The sequence below is a fragment of the Kogia breviceps genome, chromosome 7 (assembly GCF_026419965.1).
Source record: "Kogia breviceps isolate mKogBre1 chromosome 7, mKogBre1 haplotype 1, whole genome shotgun sequence".
In the NCBI taxonomy this organism is placed as follows: Eukaryota; Metazoa; Chordata; class Mammalia; order Artiodactyla; family Physeteridae; genus Kogia; species Kogia breviceps.
In genome coordinates, this window is record NC_081316.1 from 26120249 (window position 1) to 26145905 (window position 25657).

At 40.8% G+C, this 25657-nt stretch overlaps 1 protein-coding gene across 8 annotated transcripts in view; it reads left to right on the plus strand.

Annotated features, from left to right (window-relative positions):
- Positions 1-25657, plus strand: part of WT1 (WT1 transcription factor) — a 176554-nt gene that overhangs the window by 3923 nt on the left and 146974 nt on the right. For 7 of the 8 annotated variants that reach the window (XM_067038051.1, XM_067038055.1, XM_067038058.1 and 4 more), the window contains exons 2-3: positions 3093-3198; positions 9124-9154. The gene's annotated coding sequence lies outside the window, so the exon portion shown is untranslated. The remainder of the gene's footprint in view (positions 1-3092; positions 3199-9123; positions 9155-25657) is intronic. The other variant, XM_067038053.1, reaches the window with a different exon arrangement.

Here is a 25657-nt window from a genome sequence, read left to right on the forward strand (position 1 = left end):
ATCCTCCCTATAGTGTAGATGTGGCAATGAACCCTTCCATGCAACTAAATTTATCAGCCTTATTATGGCTGGGGTAGCCAATGAGATGTAAATGGAAATAGTGCGAGGAGTTTCTGGGAAAGCTCTATAAAAGGAGCAGACCCAGCCTCTTTTGTCCTTTTCTGTTTCTCTTTCTTACTGCCTAAGAACACATGTACTTGATGCTGGGAGTTGCAGTAACCAAACTAAAACCAAGATGTGCCCTAAAGGTAGAAGCCAAGATAATGGAAAGGAAAGATTGAAGAGCCTATATCCCTGATGACATCAGGAAGATGCAGTAACAGGCCATGACTGCCTGCCTCTAGACTTGTTTTACATAAGAAAAAAATAAACGTCCATCTCATTTAATCTACCATTATATAGGATTTCTCTCATATACAACTGAATCTAATCCTGATTGACACAGAGAGAAAAGTTTGAAATCTAAAGTCATAATTTTGTAAATAAAAAGTTTATGTAAGTGTTAACAACTTTTTGTAATGTGTGTTTATGGTGGGAATCTTGGAATCTCTCTTAGTGCTGTTGTGGTATAACACTGAATTTACAAAGCAACCATCATCTTAGGGTCTCAGAGATTTATAACTAATAATTAAATTTTATACTAGTGATACAACATATGATTATAGTGGCTTTGCAGGTGAAACAACTAATGTTTAAGCGAGTTAGTTGGTGGCTTACTGAAATATATTGCACCTGAGCTGTAGATTCAGCAGTGGAACTAATACAGTGCTTTAAATCTCACTTTGACCATTAGAAAACATTAATCTTCCCAATTAACTTCCCCAAATTCATAAGGTTAATTTTACTTCTTCACATGACATAGCTGATTATTGAAACATTCATAAATCTGTTGAATCCAAAGAAGACACATTCATCATTTATGTTTTTAAAATGATTTCAGAAAGACATGTCTATCCCAGAGGGAAAATCTTACTGCGCTAGTCAAGAGGCATATCAACTGCAAACCATGTGAATGTGATAGTAGTTTTATGAGCTAATAATTTTTACATTTTTGGAAAAAACATGATTTTTAGCTCCTATATGAGCTGCACTAACCACAGTCCTGTGAGGTATATTATTTTTACAATTTTATTGAAAGATGAAGCAACAGAGGCTCAGAGGAGTTAGGCAGCTCTGCCAGCCTGAGACACAGAGCATCAGTCAGCATGGATTCCTATCCAGGTCTGTCTCACTTGAAAGCTGCTGCTCTTGTCTCCTTTTTTGTTGCTTGGTAATTATCTCATTTTAAAAATAGAATATAAGGGGCTTCCCTGGTGGCGCAGTGGTTGAGAATCCGCCTGCCGATGCAGGGGACACGGGTTCATGCCCCAGTCCAGGAGGATCCCACATGCCGTGGAGCAGCTGGGCCCGTGAGCCATGGCCGCTGAGCCTGTGCGTCCTGTGCGTCCGGAGCCTGTGCTCCGCAATGGGAGAGGCCACAACAGTGAGAGGCCCGTGTACCACAAATAAATAAATAAATAAATAAATAAATAAAAATAGAATATAAGAAGTCTTTGCCTGATGTGGAATATGTGCTTTCAAAATAAACTTTTTATTGAAGTGTAACATGTTCAGAATAATGCACCAATCCTAAGTGTATACTTTGATGAATTATCACAGTGAACATAAACATGTAACTATCATCCAGGTCAGAAGAAGAGCATTCATTAGCCATTGGGTAAATGCAAATCGAAACCAAAACGAGATACCCTTTCACACCCTCTAGAATGGCTACGATAAAAAAGGTAGACAATAACAAGTGTTGATGAGGATGTGGAGAATTTGGAACGCTCATACACTGATGATGGGAATGTAAAGTGGTACAGCTACTTTGGAAAACAGTCTGCAGTTTCTTAGAAGGCTAAACATAGAGTTATCATCCACTCCTAAGCATATATACAAGAGAATTGAAAATATATGTCCATGCAAAAACATATACAAAGTGTTCATAGCAGCATTATTCATAATAGCCAGAAACATTCATATTAGTCAAATGTCCATCAACTGATGAGTGGATAAACAAAATGTGGTATATTTATACAATGGAATATTATTTGGCAATAAAAAGGAATGGAGGACTGATACATGCTACAACATGAAAGAATCTTGAAAATATTATGCTAAGTGAAAGAGGCCAGAAGCAACACATATTGTATGATTCTGTTGTTGGGGTGTGTGTGTGCTGGGAGGGGAAGGGGTTGAAGGGGAAGAAGGGAGAAGGGTAACTAAAGGGTAAGAGGTTTCTTTAGGGAGTGATGAAAATGTTCTCAAATTGATTGTGGTGCTGGTTGCACAACTCTGTAAATATACTAAAAACAAATGAATTGTAGATTTTAAATGGGTGAAGTGTATGGTATGTGAATTATATCAACAGAGCTGTTTTTTTTTTTTTTTTTTTTTTTTTTTTTTTTTTTTTTTTGCGGTATGCGGGCCTCTCACTGCTGTGGCCTCTCCCGTTGCGGGGCACAGGCTCCGGACGCGCAGGCCCAGCGGCCATGGCTCACGGGCCCAGTCGCTCCGCGGCATGTGGGATCCTCCCGGACCAGGGCACGAACCCGTGTCCCCTGCATCGGCAGGCGGACTCTCAACCACTGCGCCACCAGGGAAGCCCAACAGAGCTGTTTTTAAAAAGAAATAAATAGGGCAGAAAGAAATAATATACAGGAGAGGCTGTGGCGAGCATTGCCCTCTGAGGAAGGCGCCATTAAGACCCTCATAAGCCTCAGGGCCGAATTGTACTCTCCTTGGTATGCATCCTGGACTTTATGGTATGAATGTAAAAAAGGAGATGGCCTTTGGCCAAATCGCTCCAGGGACCTGCTCAGTTACTGGGAGTCCCTGGTTCCCTAAAGCTAGGAAAAGCAACCCTGGAGGGGAAATTGGTGCCTTTGAGGGAGAAGCCGAGAAGCCAATCAACCAGCTGATGCCGATAAGGCGTGACTAAGCAAATTCCCTGCTTTAGGGGTATATATATGGCTATGCTTTGTTCTTAAACTTCCCTTGCAACCATCAGTTGCTTGTGCCCTTCTGATCCCATACCTTGGTGCCTTCAGTTCCCTACCCTCTCTCGTCGATTGTTGCTGCACTTTGAGGACCCGCCGCGGATGGTGGCAAGTGGCGCCCGAACAGGGACCTGACGAGAGGGACATCTGAATCTCGGTAAGTGAATCCCCGGAGTGAAGAGTGAAAGTGTGGCCACATAGTAAAGTTGATAGTAACTCGGGGCAATAGTCAGAAGTAAAAAAATATGGGACAAGAAGTATCCAAGGAGCGACCTGAGATCATTGATCAAGAGAAGGAGTTGTCCACCAGTGCTTTCCAGGCTTTCACAGCTGGAAATTATGATGTCTGTCTGCAACATCTTGCCTGCCTACAAGATATAAACAAAGACGATTATAAAATAATTTTGAATACGGCAGTAGCTGAGTTTTTCAAAAGTAACCAGACAACAACAGATAGTTTAAGACACACTTAACCAGCTGAAGAATCAGGTGCACTAGGCTGTTGAAGAAATGGATGGAGTAGATGCTGTTGAAAACAGTATGTTGTATTACAATCAAGCAGTCATCCTGTATCATGTCTGACAGTATACAGAAGCCATATCTGTTGGTGAAAAACTTTATCAGTTCATAGAACCTTTGGAAGAAAAATTTGCCCAAGCAGTGTGTTTTTTGCTCATAGACCTATATATATTAACCTACCAAGCTGAGTAAAGCTTTACATCTTCTTGCTGTTCTAGAAAAAATGATTTCACAGGGCAACAATAACAAAAATGGAAAGAATGAGACTGGTAATTATAGCAACAAAGATGGGTCTAATCATAAAGCTGAAAGTGGAGCTCTAATAGAAGCTGCAAAGTCAAAGATATTATTTTTGTGTTGAAGTATATGTAGGAGGACAAGGGACTTTACTAGCCGGTAAAGTAGTTAAAAGGTAGTTAAAGGTAGTTAAAGCTGTTACAAGTTTGAAGTTTCCCTCCTTTTTTCCTTCTGATTTTCCCCAATCTGATTTTGAATTCTCAAATCTGGTGCACCTTAAATTATAATAATGGTACCACTTTAATTTCTTCAGTTTCTGTTACTAATAATAGTTTGGTTTTTTATAAGCATTGGGATTTGGGGAAATTTGCATTGTCTTATTCTTATCAACCGGTTATTACTTGTGTTACACCCTCATATGCCTTGCTAATAGGAGATTTACTGATTGAGTTTACTTCTGGTTCCTTAGGCTATAATATAACTTGTCAGAATTGTATTTTTAGTACTTGCATTCTGCCTATGAAAGGAACTTTTTCTGTTATGATGTTAAAACAACCTTCCTATGTAATGCTGCCTGTAAATATTTCTGAACCATGTTATCATAGTACTAGCATGCAAGCTTGGCTAGAATTATCTGAAGCTTTAAAAAGACCTAAACGGTTCATTGGAATATTAATATGTCGCATATTAGCCTTAGCCGCTTTAACAGCCATAGCCACTACCGCCGGTTTAGCATTAAGTAAAACTGTACAACAAGCACATTATGTTAATCAATTGTCTAAAAATACCAGTATTGCATTAGCATTACAAAGTCATATTGATACTCAACTAAAAACTGAGGTTGATGAGTTAAAAAATGCTCTCATAGGTTTAGGACGCCAAATTATGGCTTTAAAATGGAAAATGCGTTTGATTTGCCATGCTAAATATACTTGGATTTGTGTGACTCAACACGCTTATAATGAAACTGACTGGGATTGGAACAAAGTAAAAATGCACTTTTTAAGTGTATGGACTGATGGACACATTAGTTTGGACATACAAAAACTTAATGCGGAAATACAAGCAATTCAAGAAGCTCATCTACAAGAAGACGGGCCCCAACAATTAATTCAAGGACTCTTGGATCAGCTTCAATGGTTAAACCCAATGCATTGGTTTCAAAATGGACTCACAGGATTGATTACCGTGGGGTCATGTGTATTGTTGATGTTAATTGCATCACCTTGTTTATTACGCTTTATTGTTGGCCGTCTAGCTGCTCTTCGTCAGGAGGTGTATGGGTTGAAATTGCATTATCAAGCTTTAAAAAATAAAAGAGGGGGAAATGTGGTGAGCATTGCCCTCTGAGGAAGGCGCCATTAAGACCCTCATAAGCCTCAGGGCCCGACTGTACTCTCCTTGGTATGCATCCTGGACTTTATGGTATGAACGTAAAAAAGGAGATGGCCTTTGGCCAAATCGCTCCAGGGACCTGCTCAGTTACTGGGAGTCCCTGGTTGTTCCCTAAAGCTAGGAAAAGCAACCCTGGAGGGGAAATTGGTGCCTTTGAGGGAGAAGCCGAGAAGCCAATCAACCAGCTGATGCCGATAAGGCGTGACTAAGCAAATTCCCTGCTTTAGGGGTATATATATGGCTATGCTTTGTTCTTAAACTTCTCTTGCAACCATCAGTTGCTTGTGCCCTTCTGATCCCATACCTTGGTGCCTTCAGTTCCCTACCCCCTCTCGTCGATTGTTGCTGCACTTTGAGGACCCGCCGCGGATGGCGGCAAGAGGCAGATGGGGGCAGAAGTAACATCTTCATTGTTGATAAAGGTGGATCATATGGTGTGGCTTTTGACCTGTTAACTAAATATGCTGGGTAAACCTCAACTCCAGAATGTGGAAGATTTATCCACCTAGCCTCCTGGATAGGAAGGCCTCCGATATGGTAAGACTTACACAGTGGAGGAGGATAGAACTCATGCTGTCTGTGGCCAAGAGGAGAAAAGGCAGTGATGGACTGGTCCCCCACTACACAAGGCCAGGAGGGAAAGAAACCTCCAGTTTCCAGTGCAAGGCTGCGCTCCACAGGGGGGTCCACTCCCTAGTGCAAAACGGTGGACTTGAAATGCTCCTAGTTATTCTTCCCACGGGTACTGATCAGAGAAATCACTCAGCTGCCCATTGAGCAGAGGGAGGTAAAGGCATGGAGAGACCACGGGTGTCAGAATGGACACTCTGTAGAGCTCTCTTCACTTGGAAGGAAACATCGGAAATAGGGAGGCACTATTTTCCCCCAACTCTGAACAGCTTTTCTACCCTTTGGATTAACCTTTCGATTCAGGCCCTCATCATTTCTTGTCTGGACTGTTGAAGTTGTCTCCTGTATGTTCTCTTACCTTCACTTTCACTATCTTGCCATGAATTCTCTGAGATTGTCCTCAGAATCTGCAGCACAGATACAGCTTAAAGGTATATTTATTTGTCCTATATAGCACTTAAATTTTTTTTTAAAAAAATGCTGTGGCAGACATTGCTGGTAACGTATCCAATACATGTTTTCTCTCTTTACTTTACCAGCAGAACCCTTCTTTTGTTCAGTATGGCATCATGCCTACCTTAAGAATTGTGTTTCCCAGCCTCTTTTGCAGCTGGGGGTAAGGACGTGATATCTTTGGGCTGATAAAATGACAGGAAAGTTGCTACATGGGCTTTTTCAAAAGTTCTTTGAATGGAAGAAGCATACTTAACTTCTGCCTTTCCCCTTCTTGCTAGCTTGGTTGTAGACATGAAGCTGGAGGTGGGGCAGCTACTTTGCAACCACAAGATAGAAAGCTGAGGATGAATTTCACTTGCTAAAGGGCTGGAGTAGAAAGCTAGAAGGAACCTGGGTCCTGGTTCACTATGAAGCCACCCTTTCAGCCCTGGGGAACTCTAGATTTCTAGCCTTTGTGGGGAAAATTCACATCTTATTTGTCTAAGCCACTATACGTCAGTGTTATTTTGTAACTTGGAGCCAATTTAACCAAGCAGATTTGGTACCAGAAGTAGAGCGCTTCCAACAAGAGAACCTAAAGTATGGTATTGACTTACAGAAAGAAGTAAGGATTTGACAGTGAGGACCCAGATTTTTCAGGCTTAGAAACAGTATGAACCTTGTGAAATGATGTCAAAACTTTCTCCATGGAAAACTGTCTTCTTTTATTTCTTGGGACATAAACCATGATATTTTATGTTGTTGTTGGGGGAAAGAGTAGATATGATCCATTTTGACATATTCTGGTTACTCCTTGCCACTTTCAGCAAAGTCTCAAAAGATGGGGTGGATGGGCCCAGATGTGTGTCAAATGTGCAAATTACAGGAAAGTAACCCTGAACTTAGGGAGCCCAAATAGTTTATAATGGACTGTAAGCATGTTTGCCCTTTGTTCTGGAGGGAAACACTATCTCTATCTTCCAAGGCTGTTTTCTACACAAACACCCTTGAAAAGATAGTCTGAGACAAAGGGTGATCAGTGCCTCTGCATATAAGATATTAGAGAGACAAGAAACTCAAGGAAAATTGTCTCACAACAGTATGTTGTCAAAGAAATTCCAGACTTGGCTAGCAACAGCCTATAATTCTTCAACCCCTTAAGCCACCCCAGGTTCCTAAACTCACACCTGTTAGAAGTGGACTGAGCGGGTCCTGTGAGGTCCCCAGGAAGGGCATCCTTTCTAAAGCCCTTATCCATGGCCTGTTATCCATGAGGCCATGCATAATGATGGACCAGGAGGCTTCCTCCAGAGGGCAGAACCAGATCTTATACCACCACCAAGGCACCTTCTTGGGGACCACCGCGGGAGTCCTCCTTCTCACTGCCGGAATACAGGGTTTGATATTTCCTGTGGCTGCAACGTTTCCTATTCTCTTTCCTGAACTGAAGTTACTACCGCAATCCTGCTCCTTTTCTATTGTGTATTCAATACATAGGAGGCGGTTATCTTATCTTTTAGTGTTAAGGTCAGGGGACGCTGAGGTGTCATACCTGGACCTGCACGTTGTCTCCCTTTGGGACAGAGAGAGAGTGTTTTTATTTGAATCAGGGACATTTGCACTGTGATCAATAGGAGAATTTTATCGTGATTGTTCATGTGTTGTTATTAAGTTTAAAAGAATGACATATTAATGTTGAACAGCTAAAGAAGTATGCTGTAGTGGACTTTCTCATATTTTTTGGCTACCTATCACTTTTTGGACATACTTGTTATGATTTCCTGCCTTCTAATTCCCAACTCCCTTGAGAGGGAATCCAGAAGACAAATTCCTCCACATTTGACCTTAGGCTCCACCAGTTATATAGACCCACTTGAAACTAATATATGGCAATTGAAGAAGAAAGCTCTATGCATATCTGTTTACTGGGCAAAGGTGGTAGTGGAGGTCTCTGGCTTTCAGGGACAGCACTGGCAGCGGTGACCTCCTCTTATGTTCCCTGGGGCAGCAGCAGCTGCAGAAATGGTTCTGTTAGGCCAGGTGGGCCACGTGGTCCAGGGTGTTGTTTCAAAAATAGCCTCAAGCCTGTTAGTCCAGTTTGCCCAACACTTCTGTGAGCTGCCCCAGATATTCTTTCTTCTTCTTTTTACCCTTTTATTGAAACATAATATGCATACAGAAAAGGGCACAATAATGAGGTGCTTTGCCTGTGGATCATTTAAAAACATATATATCTCTCTAAAATATTATTATATATAACATAATATAATGACATTATATAATTATATAATATCAATATCAATATATTCATTAAGAAATTCAGTAGTAACTGCACCAAATGCTTAAAACTTAACCATGAAAAAATTTTTTTCAGGGAGGACTTTTATCACTGACATATTTAGAAGTAACTGTATATATACTCATATATAATATGTAGAGAACTATATATACATTATACACACACACATACACACACATACACATGCACACACACGAGTCAAATCAGCACCACTTTATTTCCCATCCTTTAGTAAGCACTGTATTTTATAAAGAAGTTAATTTGGAGGACACCCAGTTATACAGTTAGGCCTTGACAACTGTGGGCTCAGTTACATGTATACATTTCAAGAGTACATCTTAAAGTCCTGAAACCTTTTGAGCTGACTTTCAGCACAGATTATGGTTCTACAGACTTTTGCATTTAAATAGGAGGTTTAGAATAAATGACTGGTAGTACAGTGGTTGTAAAAACAAAGAAACAGAACTTGAATTACTTCAGTTCTATCAGTCTATGTGAGTACTTGAAGTTTTTATTTGTGTTCAAAATATAAAACCGTGAAACTGTTTTATTTTTATTTCCTTGCAGGGGAAACTGCAAGATGTAATATTTTTGTATGGTAAGTGTAAATTTTACTTCATACATAATGTATTTTCCTGAATATGAACAACATATTTAAAATCAAAATTTCTTTTTTTTAGACTGTTAATTATTTAAAAACATATATGTGTGTGTGCATACATATATACATGTATATAAAATTTAAGTAAAGAAAGATTTCACTATCTACATTTCTTTTATGGCCACTATTATTTTAGTTTTATTTCATGACTATCATCGAAAATTATTTTGTCATGTAGATGAGTAGGTGTTTCAAAACAAACATGCTGGGCTTCCCTGGTGGCACGGTGGTTGGGAGTCTGCCTGCCGATGGCAGGGGCCACGGGTTCGTGCCCCGGTCCGGGAGGATCCCACATGCCGCGGAGCGGCTGGGCCCGTGAGCCATGGCCGCTGAGCCTGCGCGTCCGGAGCCTGTGCTCCGCAACGGGAGAGGCCACAACAGTGAGAAGCCCGCGTACTGCAAAACAACAACAACAACAAACAAACATGCTAGGGACACCTCGGCACATATCATAAATGTACTGCTCAATAAATCTTCACAAACAAACAGAACAGTGTACCCAGAACCAAACTAAGAGACCACCACAAGGACCTCAAAATACCCTGTTGTGTTCCCATCCAATCACAACACTCCTAACACAGCAATCACAACAGAATGTGGTAAACACTATATAGATTTCAAACAGCATGGATTAGTTTTGTCTGTTTTTGTGTTAAATATAATGGAGTCACACAATATGTACTCTCTGGTTTCTCGCTTCTTTTGCTCAATGTTATATTTTTGTGAGATTTATCATTTGCTGCATGTAGTTGTAGAACGTTTATTTTCATTGTACACAGTATTCCACTGTGTAAAGGCATTATACTATATTATCCTTTCTATTGTTAATAGGCATTTGGGACATTTCCATTTCTTGTAAGATTCATAGCGCTCCTATGAATATCCTACTACATGTCTTTTGGGGAACATACCTTTTAATTAGGTATGTAGCCAGGGATGAGGTTGTTGGAACACGAGGTATACATATGTTTGCCAAATAATTTTCTAAGTAGCTTTCCTAGGTTAAACATCTTTTTAATAAATGTATTTTCTGCTTTATCATCTAGAATCTGTTTCTGTTCTTTGTAACTAAGAATCTTACTGATATAGCCAGTATGTAAATACTGGGAGATTTTACATGAAAGTATAGATGATCACTTTATTTTGAAAAAGTGAACAGTCTGACAGCACTGGGTTAAAATTCCTACTTGTCAGTAATTGACGGAGGCTACACAATGACCACTCCCCTAGCCAAGGTTGTGCTCTCTGCTTTGCCTCATCCCTAGCACTCCCGGATCATTCCGTGAAGCCTACTTTAGTCATTTATTTTACATGCCTAGACCATGTAAGCATCTGGGATGAGGATCTTGCACAATACTGCTAAAAACAAAATCTTTGTAAAAGCAAATCTGATTATTGTCCTCTATTTAAAACTTTGAATGTCTCCCCCTTGCCTATAATAGCAGTCTTCAAACTTAGGAATCTCCTAGAGAGCTTTGCAGACTCTTGGTCTTTCTGACCTCACTCATCATTCTTCTTGAGATTCTGAATCATTAGAGCCCAGCGATCTGCATTTTAATGAGGACCTTCTAAAACAGTCTGAGACAAGTGTTCCTTGGATCAAAATTTGAGAAACACTGGCCGATTGAATGAAATCCCAACTCCTTAACATAGCATATAAAGGGTCATGTACCTCACTGCCTACACACACACACACACACACACACACACACACCAGGTCCAGTCATTGTTGGTACTTTCTTACTCACCAGCCTGTTTCATAGCCTCAAGCCTGTGCTTGTGCTTCTCCCTTTACCCTGAATGTCCACTGTCCACCGATGAACACACACTAACTTTCAAGACTCTGATCAGGCATCACCTCTCCTGGGAAACCTTGTGTGGTGTGCACACTTCCCTCTCTCCGTCTCCCCAGAGGAATGAAGCACTCTCTTCTTTGTCTGCACTTTGTTTCCTGTGCATGCTTCCATATTTGATCCCTACATTTCATTATACTCATATGTCTGCCTATCCCTATAGTCTATGAGCCCCTCAACAGCCATGGCCTTGGGTTACTGATCTCTGTAGCAAGGGCCTAGCACAGTGCTTGATACTCATCAGATGGCTTAAAAACATTGAGCTGCTCAAAGAATAAAAATTTTGCTCTCTTGAAATTAAGGCAAGTACCACAATTCATCTCTAACTAGATATACCTCTAGCTATGAAAGTTCTTTTCAAACTATAAAAGGGCAAAAGAAAGAGCTTAATAAAGGAAAACATATCAAATTTCTGCTGATCCAGAAGCTCCATGAATGAGCAGGATTAATATTTCAAGATATGCTCTCTAGGAGTTTCTTCTAAAGTCTCAGGAGATCAAGGTCTAATGCCCTGACTCCAGACTTTTCCTCTCTAAATTATTAACATCAGAATTAATCATTTCTGGCATTTTTCATTACAGAGAAAGGGTGTTCCGAAGCATAGTTGTTTTGGAGGCAAAAACAACCTAATTACATTTGCATTTGAGGCAAAGACTTGGCCCTTTACACTCAGGAGCTCTGTTTCCCTCTTCTGTATGGATATAAACAGATTTTACTTCTCTGGCCTTATATCCCACCCCCATATACACCCTAATATTAAGCTATAAAAATTCCTTGTAATTTCTCCCCACCTCCTTCTGAACTCGGTGAACTTGTGCACGGCTGTCAAGTCTCTCTTTACATATTGCCCTCTGGATGAAGCCTAAGCCTTTCCTGTCGGGGCTGTTTCCATCTACACCCAGCCTGGCCCCGCTCCTTATCTGTGCTCTCATCTCCCCCAGCACATACCAGTATCACTGCACTCTCAGCATCCTGCTTGCATCATGGTGCTTTAATTCCTTTCTCCTTCTCCAGAAGGACTGTATCTCATCTCTATCCTCAGTGCCAGAATCGCAGTTGCTTAATTAATGCTTTCTGAATTTCCTGCACACTTATTGTGTGTCAGACACTGTGTGGGCACGTGGGACACACCAGTGAACAAAACCAGCAAAGGTCCATGCCCTTGTGGGGCTTACATTCCATCACAGAGAGACAGACAAGAAGACTTAATAAATAAGCAGATCATATACTATATTGGAAGGTGATAAGTTCCACTGAGAAAAAAAAGAAAAAAAAAAAATCGATCAGGATAAGAGGGGAGCAACCAGGCAGGGGCCGGTGGTTTATAAAGGAGCGGCCAACTCACCCCACAGGCCGGAAGCCAGAAGCAAGACTGTAAGGGAAGTTTCACTTGACCTACACATAGGGGACTGAATAGGAATCTCGCAAGGTGGAAGGTGGTATTGAGAGGTTTAAACCCAAAAGAGCATTCCAGGCAGAGGAAGCAACGCGTGCAAGGGCCTGCGGTCTTGAGAGCCGCTGACGTGAATGGTGGGAGTTCAGCGTGGCTGGGGGAGGGTGCAGTGCCGGGCGGAAGCCGTGGAAGACGAAGTTGGTGAGGAGCATGGGGCCAGATGTGAAGGGACTTGTGTGCCCTGCTAAAGAGTTTGCACTTTACCCTGTAGACAGCCAGAGTCCTGTTGATGATTTTATGCAGGGGAATGTCATGTTTATATTTATTTTTAGGAAGATAATTCTGGCAGATGGACTGGAGTGGTGAGGGACTGGGCAAGTCACTTAACCTCTCCCTTCCTCTGTTTTACCATCTATCACATGAGACGAGCCATATCTGCTCTACTTACCTCATAGGATTTTGGTGAGAAATAAATGAGATAAGAGATGTAAAAACAGTTTGAAAAGTAGATGGTACTGTAAAAATGCAAGCTGGTGCTGCTGTTATTTCAGCTGTGCTGCATTTGGGAATGTGATTTTAGAGAAGCCCAAGGAATCAAGGAGTGAAGCAGAGGGACGACCCCATTTCTGTCTTCCTAAAAGAATAAAACCCAATTATTAATTTATTAAATGCCTGTTTCAGCCCTCTGCTGTACAAAGAGCTAAGGGGATTTTATAGAAAATAGAGAAAACCAACCCTAGGGAGTTTATAGTCTAACTGGAGAGATAGTACCTCTAGAAAATGAAAACAAGTACATGAAAATATCCAATCCAAAAGGAAAATGATGGAGGGGGACAGAAATAGAAGGAGTCTAGAGACTCCCTATGAGAAATGGAAGTCATGTAATTTGCTGTAATGAAGATGATGATTTTATAAATAACAAAATCTCTGTTATTCTACTCCCTCTGATGAGGCAGAAATGGGTAGAGGAACTAGGAAAACATTTCACAAGTAGAAAATTTTATTTCATAATTAGTTGCATCATACAGATCACCTTTCCAAAAGCAATGCTAATAAATTATGACATTTTGACATTTTCAAAATTATGAGTTACTTGATAACAAATTTGAGTAAGCCTCATTACAGAAATATCTTGAATCCATCTACCAACTGTTTTTCCCTTCTCAGGTATGTTTTAGGTAAAAACAGATTCTAGGCATATTAAAATATTTCTCTAGGCTCCTTCTTGAATGCAAGTCTCCTCCTTTGAATTATACCTTTCTCTCTCCTGCCAACCCATGTTGTTCCATAAATATATTACATTGACAATTTTATGTACATCTGTTATTATGTTATGTAGATGATGGTACAAGGTGTGTATCTTTGTATGACTGGCAGAATCCTTGATGTTTTGTAGATATTGATAAAGGATGATGTAATAATTAGTTTAATAAGAGATATATTAGCTTCTCCCTAGCTTTTGTATAAACATTATTTCATTTATTAAACACCCTCTGAGTTGTTGAATTATCCTTTTACTCAAGGTTTTTAGTTAGGAATTACCTAATCTTTAAGATACTACTTTGATAAAGCAAGCCTTCAACTGAAATGGAGTTCTCATTATGTGAGTTCTTAGTATGTACTTAGAATGTGCTATAGTTAGTTCTAAGTATGTACTTAGCACATGGTCATCACCTCATTAAACCAATAACCTGATTAAGGAGACAAAATTTACACATAAGAAACAATTATCAGGGCTTCCCTGGTGGTGCAGTCCTTGAGAATCCGCCTGCCAATGCAGGGGACACGGGTTCGAGCCCTGGTCCAGGAAGATCCCACATGCCGTGGAGCAACTAAGCCCGAGCGCCACAGCTACTGAGCCCATGGGCCACAATTACTGGAGCCGGCACACCTAGAGCCCGTGCTCTGCAACAAGAGAAGCCACTGCAATGAGAAGCCTGTGCATGGATGGCAACGAAGAGTAGCCCCTGCTCACCACAACTAGAGAAAGCCTGTGTGCAGCAACGAAGACCCAACGCAGCCAAAAATTAAAAATAAAAAGATAAAATAAAACACAAAAGAGTTATCAAAACTACACTATAGTATAAAATGTGCTAAATTATGAGGCATAAGCTAAAAGAGTTATGAGAGTGAATTAGCTTGGTTAGAAACAGTTTTTTAGTTTTGATGCTGATCTATCAACACGTGCAACTGATAGTGAATATAAATATGACTGTTCCCCTTGCCAAGGGCCTGGTGCAATGGAAAGAGTGTGGCTTCGGCATCCAGCCGACCTGGGTCCTAATCCAGGCTCTGATACCTTCTAGGCTTATGGCCTTGAGCAAATTATTTAGCCTCATCCATGCAATGCAGCTATTTTTAAAAAATTATTTTCTATTTAAAAAAAAAATTTTTGGCCGTGCCACATGGCTTGCGGGATCTTAGTTACTTGACCAAGGATTGAACCCCCGGCTGTGAAATGGCGGAGTCCTAACCACTGGACCTCCAGGGGATTCCTGAAATGCAGCTATTAATAGTAGCAATCATGACTCTTGTAAATAAATAATGGCAATTTCTAGAAAGAAGAGTAATATGTCCACATCTTTGTATTTAGTTCTGCCTCTTATAACCTACTCCAAAATTAGCCAGTGTGGGGTATTTTCCTGAGAGCCCTCCAAAACAAGGAAAAGTAGTCATTTTCCTATTGAAATTTAGGATAATGTCTCCCCACAGAGAGTGTGTAGTAGGAAGTACAACTGGATAGGTAGGGTGGGATGGATTATGAAGAAGCTTGAAAGTCAGGCAGAGTTATTAAGGCTTGAGGAGAAAGCAATAGGAGGCCACTGGTAGGTCTTGAGCAGGGGAGTGTCAAGATAAAAGTGATGGAACATGGAGAGGTTGGGGGAGATGGGCATGGAAGGGAAAAATCAGATATGAGACGTTTAAAAACACCATTTTGTCTTCTTATACTAAATGTAACACATGCATTGCATCAAGTCAGGAAAGTATACAAAATCAAAAGAAGAAAATAATTATCAAAAGTCCTTCACCCTGAGGTACTCATTGCTTATGTTTTGTCATATTTTTTTCTGAGTCCCTCCACATTCATTACCCCTAATAGACATCTGGGGAGAATTTTGAAATAAAGATGATATAAACCTTATGTGTCACTCTTCTGGGAAGCCTTCTTGGATTTCCATGCAGGATTCATTCTCTGTGCTTATAATATTTTGTACATATGTAGCAGGAGCCCCAAATAATTTTAAACCAAATGAAATTAATGTCAGTTGTTCTAGGAGTGCTGCAGAATTCTTCTTTAAAAGAGGATTGCTCTTTTATTTGTAAGCAAAACAACTCATAATGTGCCTTTTGAGTTATGCAAAGGGAAAAGCAAATCCTGCTTTGGAATAAAGCAGTTCAGGGTGAGGTGCTAAATTGCTTTACATAACAATGTAAAAGACAGTCAGGCTGTGATCAGGGAGTGTTTCTGTAGAAATTATTATTTAAACAGGGCTTTTAGTTGGGGGGACAATGGAGAGATTTTGGGGTGCTTGACTTGGGTGGGGCCTGAGAACAGGCCATCGAGGACTTCTCTCTTGAGGTTTATGAGCTGACTCCTGCAATCCAAAAGTAGGCTGAGGGCTGAGCAGAGAGATGCCCTGTAACTGACTTCCTGGAAAGGGGCGTCATTAATGAACTCTAGGTTCTAGCAATGCTTTCATAAACACTAGAGTATTTATCAGCTGTGCTTTGCAGAATTAAAGGAAGCAACTATAACAGCTAGAAGTGATGTAGACTTACGGGAACATAGCATCCTGAAGAAATGACTAAGACACAAAACACATGGATAAAATCCTTATTACATCAGGTACGTACTATTCTGAGACCTCTACAGATGTTAATTCCTTTAATCCCAGCAACGACCAACCTTATAGATGAGGAAACAGAGGCACAGAGAAATTAAACAAATCAAAGATATCTAGGAAGTAGTGGAGACTCAAGTCTGTGCTCTTTACTACTGAACTCTAGTCTCTTGGAAAGGGATCATGCATGCCATCTGCAGACACACAGGATGGTGGTTCAGGCAGCATCCATTGAGACTCGGAGGGAAAGAGAACATACAAAAGCTGGAGAACTTAGGAACTTCCATCAGAGCATTTGCCAGATATTTTCATCCATGTACCTCTCCTACCCACCAGACTGATTTCTTCATGGACTGGAATGTATTGTATTTTCTCTGTATCCACAGTGCCAAGCACAGTGCCCAGCACATAAGCACACAGCAACCACTCAGAAATATTTACCCAAAAGAGCACATGGGACACATCAATGATGACTCCAAAGTGTTGAGTCTGGTTTGCTGAGAGAAGGATGTTGCTACTGAGAGAGAGCTAACTCTTTAGTTGGAAGATCCTTACAGCCTAATAAGCATATGGTTATTTTGAACAATTTATATATTTTTCAGCTTTTCTTCCTAGAAAAGTCTGCATTAGGAAATGGGCTGAATTTTGCTTGCAGTTTTCTCTCCAATGCCAAGGTACAATAGGGCAGGAACCAATCTGAGATTTATAAACTAGTATATTATCAAGATATTTAAGAACAGGTAATAAGAGCAATCTATGAACTTGGTAGGATTTATAGCATGTTTAAGTCTTGTGTCTAGCCCTAATATATAACAAAACACAGTGGGACATTCAAGTAAAATTCATGTAGAATGCAAGGTGCTGGAATAGCTAACTGGTGCCCCAATGCCTGAACTTGAAACTTCTGTTCCTTACTAACAAGTCCATGGGGAATTTTGGACTACTAATGCACTGCATCTAAAGACATTTCACTGTGTTTAGCTTAAAATAAAATGCCCTGAATAATCTGTGTTTAGTAGTGTTGATATTATTGTTGTTGTTAGGTTTAAGCCAAGAGCAAAAGCAAAATTTTATCTCAAAACCAAAAGACAAATATGAAAAAATTCAAATATAGACAGAAATGGAGAGAATAGTATAATCAGTTCTTATGTACCTATCATCCACTTTCAACAGTAATTTGTGGCCAATCTTGTTTCATCCATTGGTCCTTACTCCATTCCAGATTAATTTGAAGCAAATTCCAAACACCCAAACACCGTATCATTGTAGCTCTAAATGATAAAAACTCCTTTCTTAAACTTACCACACCTACAAAATTAACCATACTTCTTTAACATCATCAAATATCTAGTCAGAGGTCAAGTCTCCCTGATTGTCTTATTGTTAGATTTTTGTAGTTTGCTTGAATAAGGCTACAGCTAGATTCTTTACCTGTGATTGATTGTAATGTCCACTGAGTCTCTGTTAATTTATAGGTTCTGCCTTCATCTCTTTTTTTTTTCTTGTAATTTTGGTTCTGAAGAGTACCTCACAGGTGGATTTTACAAATTGCACCTAAACAAGTATTTGTTTTTAGCATGTTCCTTTCTCCTTCGTATTTCCTGTGAATTGGTTATTAGCTCTAGAGTTTTGATTAGATTCGTTTTAGCAAGATGTTTTATAAGTAGTGGTTGAGAGCTGTGTACTTCTATCAACAGGCATCTATACCTGGTTATTTTAATTTTTATGACATTAGTAACCACGGATCATCATTGCCTAGATCCATTAATTCATTAGGAGTTGCACAATTCACTGATTCATTAGGGGTTACCTTGATTTTTCTAATTCTAGAATTCCCTAAATGTTTATCAGCTGAAATAATTCTATAAAGAGAAAATTGCTCTCATGAACTACTTGATTTCCCTAGGATATAGTTCATATGAAAAAAGCAGGACAAATGCATGATTCTTTCCCTTTATTTACCAGATTTTATAATAATAAATTGATTCCACAGCATCCTCCAAAGATGTCGAGGAATCAGTTCAAACTCATGGACTTATATATATTTGATATATTTCAATCCATTATGATTATTGGCCAGTGGGATCTTTTGCAAGTTGTCTCTTGACCTTCTAACTTCCACAGAGAGATGTTTCAGGCTCATATTATAGACTTCCTACCCTAGACCTGGAATCAGCTATTTATCCAGTCATTTAGAGGGAAATGGTACTAAGAAACCACAATCTGAAGACTAGGGGGACTAGGACTTGTTTGAATTTTTAAAAATTCTAGATCCAAATATCAAAACCTGTCAATATTTAAAGCACCATTCATTTAGAGGGGCTCTCAAGATTCCTGAAGATTTTTTTCCCATAGAGAGTTACTACTTAGATAAAGCACTGTGTTCTTGGAACATCCAAGTTTAAAATCTAGAAGGAAATAATAATACAATATAATTTCTTCACACTTGGCACCTATGGTAGGCTGAATGTGTGTTAACCCCCATCCGGCCTCCAAAGATGTTACCTGATATGACAAAAGAAACTTCATAGATTCTGTGATTAAATTAAAGATGTTGAGATGGGGAAATTACCCTGAATTATCCAAGTGGGTCCTAAATGTAATCCCAAGTGTCCTTGTAAGAGGGAAGCAGAGTGAGATTTGACTACAGAAGAGGAGAAGGAAGTGATGTGACCACAAGCCAGGTAATGCCAGCAGCCACCAGAAGCTGGAAGAGGCAGATAATAGAGTCTCCTGTGGAGCCTCCAGAAAGAACTGGCCCTGCCAACACTGATTTTAGCCCCAGAAAACTTATTTTGGACTTTCGTCTTCCAGAATTATAAGTGAATAAATGTCTGTGTCTTAAGCCATTACATTTGTGGTAATTTATTAAAGCAACAGCAGAAAACTAATATAAAGACTTACTCTAAAATGAGAGATAGGAAGGAGGGCAATATATTTTGGAGTTTTTCTGCTTTTCTGCTCTCATCTGTACCTTGGGCCTCGGCGTCCAGTCCAGAGACGGCTCCCCCTCCCAGCTCCCTTCCAGGGACAGGGCGATGCTGTCCCTCAAGAACCCCAGGGTCAGCTGTCTGGTCTGCACCCAGCAGGTGTCTCTGTGGACCTCTTGGAGGTCCGGTCCACCCCATTTGTCCCCGGGCCTGCTCTGCCAGGCTGGAGGGGTCGCATTGTCTTCCGGGCCTCGTCCCCTGCTTTGTTCTCCATCACGTCTTTGACCTGCTGCTCCGACCAAGCACTGAATGCTTTGGTACTCCCCTTCCCCTCTTCTCAGGAACGAGCTGATAAACTCATTCACTCTCAGGTATAAGTGTCTAATAATACCTTAAAAATGAGAAGAAAAAAAAAAAGCAGAAAAGTTGTGCCTTAGGGGTCCTCTGGGTTCTGTTGAGAGGCTCGTATTTAGATCAAAGAAAGTGAAAGGACTAGTTAACAGCGTAGTTATTAAACTTCACTTTCCACATCTGTTTTAGCATCTCGAACTTAGGCTTAAGCAGCAATGGAGGTGATTTGCAGGAGGCCTGATTGCACGTAGCCACGCCAGGTTTTAAGGACTGTGTGAAACTCACAGGAGCAGTTAGGTGCTGATGTGGCAGCAGGATGGGAGGTGGCACAGCAAAGGTGCTCAGAGCCACGGTTCTTGGTTAGCAAGTAACAAAAGAGCTTTTCATCAACCATCAGCCATGGCACAATTCGAAACATATTTTTGTGAGGAAAGAAGAGGTCATGGGATTGTGCCGTAGTAGGAACTAGGGAGCTGCAAACAATCGCTTCTTTAATAGGAGTTCAGAGGCTGGTGCTGCGACCTTACGGTCTGTGTGGTTTACACGAGAAAGTGGGAATCAGCCCCCTGACCGAATGCTTCGTAAACTCTTTCCTCTGACTTATGGTTTCTAAGACAGACACAATACACACTGGCTGCATTTTGCTTCATGCTTCAAAAGTTTAAATAAATAATCCTTCACTTGCAATTCACCAGCTATCAGGGAAAACGATATTGTTTTTACTCATCCTGCGAGGGGAGGCACTTCTGAAGTGCCCACGCTTTCAAGCAGAAAGAGAGCATTTCTGTCAATGAAGCGTGTAGTGAGTTCCCAAGTCACCAGCCGAACTTTTTATCACAAAGGAAAGATGAATGCCCCCATCCAAATCTCAGAGGCCTGCTGTTTTTCCTATATATGGTCAGCGGTTTCCATAGAATCAAATATGAGAAAGGCTTTTGATAATGATGTTTTCTTCTCTTGGCTAAATGAAAGTTTTTGATATTTAGGTGAAAAAGTCAGAGTACTTTGTTGGATGGGTTGTGAAATTCACGAGGGAGCAGCAAATTCACACTGTTGATGAGCAGCCTCACGGGGCCACGGCAAGGTTACTGTACTTAGGAAGAAGAGAAATGAATGTTGCTTTAAAATTCTGCAAAGTCCCTTTCATAAAAGTGTATCAATCCCCATTAAAAAACACGACTTGATAATTTTGACTTCCTTTGGCAAAATAACCATGAGAGTTTGCTGAGTTGGACATCAAAGAACCAATATATTTAATGAGTAGTTTTCAATGCTAAAGGCTCACTAGCTAGTATGTTTCACTATTACTATGCCCATGATAAGAAAAAAAGAATCTCGATTCTAATGGACACGGCTCTCAAGCTTTAACATAGAGAATGTGCCCAAGACCCATCTTATGAATAGGTAGACTAGTGATGTAAAGGCCTGTGGTCTAGAATATGCCTCCTGGTGCCTAGAATGTTGTCATTAAAAATCCACTGCTTTCAGTAAAAAAAGCCTTTTCTAGACTCTCTTCTCTGCCAATGCAAAGGACGCTATGTCACACATTGTCAGATTACTTTTCTCTGGGAAAACAGGGAGGATGTTAGGAAGCCTTGGGAAATAGGGGTAAAGTGAAGTTGAAAGGTGGGAAAAGGATGTTGAAAGGGGAGATATAGGCTGAAAGGACAAGCTGCCTCCTCTTCACAATCTTTCATAGGATGCCCTGAATCTTCCCGTTATCTCAGGGAATGCAAACTGAAATGTCTATGGGACATCTTAGCTCAGATATCTATGGGGCATCTTAAGTTACAAGGTAAGTTAGGTAAGTAGTGAAGACCATGGGAAACTGGATAGCAGGTCTTGTCTGAAGAGGTCAGCATCTTCTTAGCTGCAGTCCGTTGTTGCCATGCACATTGTCAGGTGCAAGTATGGGCTCAGTCTTGCTAGACCTTCTGATTTTTCCAAATATCTGGAAATCCAAACTTCTATATGCAATCCCCTGATTTTGAAATATAATCAACTACTTGCCCTGTTCTTAAAACACAGCGCAGACTAAGCAAATTGTGTCTGTAAGCTGAATCGAGCCTTGGGTCACCATTTCACATCTTTCACATTAGCTTAAGAACAAATTTTGCATTTTCAAGAACATGTTGGTTATTTATAAGAAAAGGCTGGGGTTCCCTTATATCTTCTATAGATAATGTCCCAGGTAAGAATGAAGAAGGAAAATAATCACTTAAAAAGGAAATCTTAAATGATACTTTGAAAAAAAAGTTCTTTTGGCCTTTAATCTCACTGACTACTTATTTCCAAAGTTGCACCTTCAGACAGGTTGTTTCATACAACTGTAATAGAGTTGACTATTTTGCCACATTCTTCAGGAGGATCCCCCAGCCTCTTAAATGAATTTTTAAAAATCATCATGCATTATGGTTCACCTTTTGTGCTGTGAAATTCTATGGGTTTTGGCAAATGTATAGCATCAATTATCCACCATTATTACTATATCATACAGAATAGTTTCACTACCCTAAAAAAATTGCCCTGTGCTTCACTGTTCAAATGATTTTTGGTCTAGTCACCATGAGTCAGACATAAGAAACAGTATGGAGCTCAAGCTAAAACTATACTATTTTATTGTTGTTTTTTTTTTTTTTTTTTTTTTTTTTTTGCGGTACGCGGGCCTCTCACTGTTGTGGCCTCTCCCATCGCGGAGCACAGGCTCCGGACGCTCAGACTCAGCGGCCATGGCTCACGGGCCCAGCCGCTCCGCGGCATGTGGGATCTTCCCGGACCGGGGCACGAACCCGCGTCCCCTGCATCGGCAGGCAGGCTCTCAACCACTGCGCCACCAGGGAAGCCCCAAACTATACTATTTTAAATGCTAAAATTTTCTTTTTAGTTGCCATAAGGTACTGGTAGGGTTTAGTTGACTAACTTGCTATTTAAGCAGAAAGTGATTTAACATAGGATTCTAGGTTGGATCTCCAGAATTACTCCAAAAGCACCACGAAAGAACTGACCTGCCAGGAGAAGAGCTGCTACCTTTGCCACATTTGGGAAGGTGGGAATCAGGAGGACTCTTTTGGCTTCAATAAGACAGGTTTGGAGCTGCCTTCTAAAGATCAGGAAGTCCTGCAACTGCCCTTGCTTTTTACAAATTTAAAAGCTGTCCTTGCTAACTTGCTGCAGAAAATCCCAAGATCTTAATAACTGTGATTGCCAACAGCTTCAGCCAAGGTAGTAGAAAACTAGCCCCCTCTTCACTTCTGCCTTCCCACTCTCACGCAGTGCATCCAGTGGACAGAACCAAGTTTGCATCCAGAAACCTAGTGTAGTAGGCTGAATGGTGGCTCCCCCAAAGATATGTCTACCCAGAACCTGAGGATATTACATTAGTTGGAAAAAAGGTCATTGCAGAAATAATTATGTCTTGGGATAAGATCATCCTGGACTCTCTGGGTGGGCACTAAATCCAATGACAAATATCCTTGTAAGAGACAGGAGAAGACACAGAAAGAAGAGAAGGCCATGTGAAGATAAAGGCAGAGGCAAAAGTGGAGTGATGCAGCCACAAACAAAGGAATGCCTGGAGCCATCAACAGCTGGAAGAGGGATTCTGTCCCAGAGCCTCCAGAGAGAGCACAGCCCTGCCAAAACCTCGATTTTGGAATTCTGGCTTCCAGAAAATATACTTCTGTTGTTTTAAGCCATCCAATTTGTAGTTAATATGTTAACGGCAACCGTAGGAAATAATATATCTAGCTTCAAGTGACTCTAGGAAGTGTCCTTCACTTCAGTTTTCCAGCCTGCCGTATAAGAACACTACTAGAAGAAGGCTGGATGGATGCTGAGCGCTAAGCTACCATGTTTACCACTAGGAAACAGAAATCGCATGGATCATGCTTCTTCTGAGCATGTCTGCTCGGTGATAGGTAAATTCAAACCATCTTGTTTGCATTTGTAAATCCATGGATCCAGCCCTCATATATGCCCTTAATGCATTCACACCAACCAAACACACATAAAGTACAATGCCAATAGCATTGTCCTTCCTTTTCCTTTAAAAATGTTGCCTGTGTAAAGAATCTTGGGCCAAGTATAAATTGGATGAGTTTATCTTGATTTATGAAGTATCAGGAGGTATCTTCTTTTGTAAAAAAAAATCTTGGGTATTATTTATTTCCACTGCTGTCTGCACAGCGGTCTTTGATGGCACATGACAAACAATATGCCTTGCCAACTACAAATTGGCACTTCCATCTACCTCTACAAGGGTTAAATTATGAGCTGCTGTAGCTGCTGACTTTCAGTACCCCGTGAAAGGAGTTCAGGGTGGAGATTGAGAATGAGGCACTCTGTGATCTGGGAAAAACTGGCAAAACACGTCTTCAGGTAGTTAGAGACTTTGAGGAGAAGATTTTGTGAGCCCAATTCTTTCATCTCCTCATATTTAGAAAAGCACTAAAATCCTTCATGGTGAAGTCTGCTCCTCGTGACTAGCAGAAGCCTTCTGCAAAAAATATGTGCTTGATTTCATGTACTCCCCCTTCACCAAAATCACATATATATTAACCTTTCCCTGTAACCTCTTCGGAGCAGTTTCTCAGAGCTATCCGAAATGCTTTCTCCCAGGCTATAGTCCTCATTTTGCCCCAGATAAAACTTAACTCACAAGTCTCACGTTGTACATTTTTTTTTCAGTCGACAGCCTCCTGGAGTTAAGTGTGAGGCATAAAATACCATACCATGGTATATTTTACATATACATTCTATTTAAGACGTGCAAGACTATGTCATGTTTCTGGCATCATAAGAGGTTGGTTAAATGGGGTTAACAGTCTTACAGAATAAAAGAATTATTTCTCAGGTTGTCCCAGGAAAATGGAATCTAAGTAAGCCATTACATAACAAATTATTATATGACAGTTACTAGTGTTGAAGGTAAGATTCTTCCTATGTGAATTCTACCACCTCTTTGCTGGGAGATTGGACTGGTTGGTCCCTGTTAGATTCTGTGCAGGTGGAATTTCTCATTTGAAACTAGGGGGGGAGACCAGAACCAGGAGAGAGAGCAGAGTTTAGAATCTTGTGAAAATCCAAAGTTCGAAAAGCGAGAAGGGGAACGTGATGGGTCTTCAAACAGAAGGGGGAGTAGCATATACTGAGATAAGGTGTGGAGGCTTCTGGTGTTTGTGCCTTCCTTTCAGGAAGAGCTAGGGCTTGTGGTGAGTTAGGCAACTTAAAGGGCCAGAGTAGAAGGGACCCTGGGACAATGAACACTCCAGGGTAAATAATAAGCATTCAATAAACATAGTCAGAAACTCACTGAAGTGATCCACATTTTCTCAGCCATATGGATAGTATACATATAATAATAATCGACTTAGCATTAAAGATGCACAGTTCAGCCTCAAACTATAAATTAATGAAATTCGGAACCCTTATATGTTTAACAATAGCAGAGTAGATAGCAGCTTTATGATGTGATGTGTTGGAATGATGGTTGGATGAATGGATGGGAAACTTCTGTCTCCCAAAACGTTCTTCCATTTACCATTCTACCACTACAAATTCCTTCCTAGGGCCAGGGTATCACCACAAACAACCTCTTTTCATATGTAAATAAACCACGCTGAGTAATAACATATTAGTTTCACTGACAAAGGCCATTTCTGTAGAGCCGTGCCAGTTTCAGAGCATCATCTTGTAAATATTCCGTATCACTTTTCTAACATTTATGGGGAGAGATCAGGGAGGAAATAGGAGCTTTGATGGAGAGCTATGGGAGGACTAATTTGGGAGCAGAGGCCATGGTCAGAGGTGACGGCTAGAGTGGAGAGACGCATCAGAGGGCCCCAGGCATCGCGAGGGCACTCAGGGCCAGCAGGGGCCTGGGAAGGCCAGGAGAGGGAGCGCTGCCAAGGAGAGCTGTGCTCCAGGGGACTTCACTACGTCAGCGTCTTTACCCCCAGCTCAGAACGAGGAGCTTGCTGACATTCTCTTTGCTGCTCCGCTATATGACTTCGATCTACTCTTGCTCAGTGAGCTTAGCAGCCCCGTGGCCCACCTGTTTCCAGAGGCAAAAC